This window comes from Haliaeetus leucocephalus, unplaced genomic scaffold (genome assembly GCF_000737465.1).
Source record: "Haliaeetus leucocephalus isolate CR32 unplaced genomic scaffold, Haliaeetus_leucocephalus-4.0 Scaffold110, whole genome shotgun sequence".
NCBI lineage: Eukaryota > Metazoa > Chordata > Aves > Accipitriformes > Accipitridae > Haliaeetus > Haliaeetus leucocephalus.
Window position 1 is genome coordinate 622,216 of NW_010972546.1, and position 329 is coordinate 622,544.

The window sequence follows — 329 nt, forward strand, 5'->3', positions numbered from 1 at the left end:
AGCCCAAAACCTGGGGCAGAGCAGCCCCAAACTCAGGGCAGAGCAGCCCTGGGAGGTCCTGGGTGGGAGGTGGGAGGAGGGGGGGAGGCTCTGATATGGTTTTGGGAAGAAAATTGTGGTTTAAAACAGAGTCACTGGAGAGGCACCTTCATCACCCGGCTGCCCTGCCCCGAGATGGGGCACACACCACATTGGCATCCCTCCTCCTCTCTTCTCTTCTCTTCTCTTCTCTTCTCTTCTCTTCTCTTCTCTTCTCTTCTCTTCTCTTCCCTTCTCTTCCCTTCTCTTCTCCTTTCCCCCCTCCTTTATTTTTTCTCCTAAAACAAATG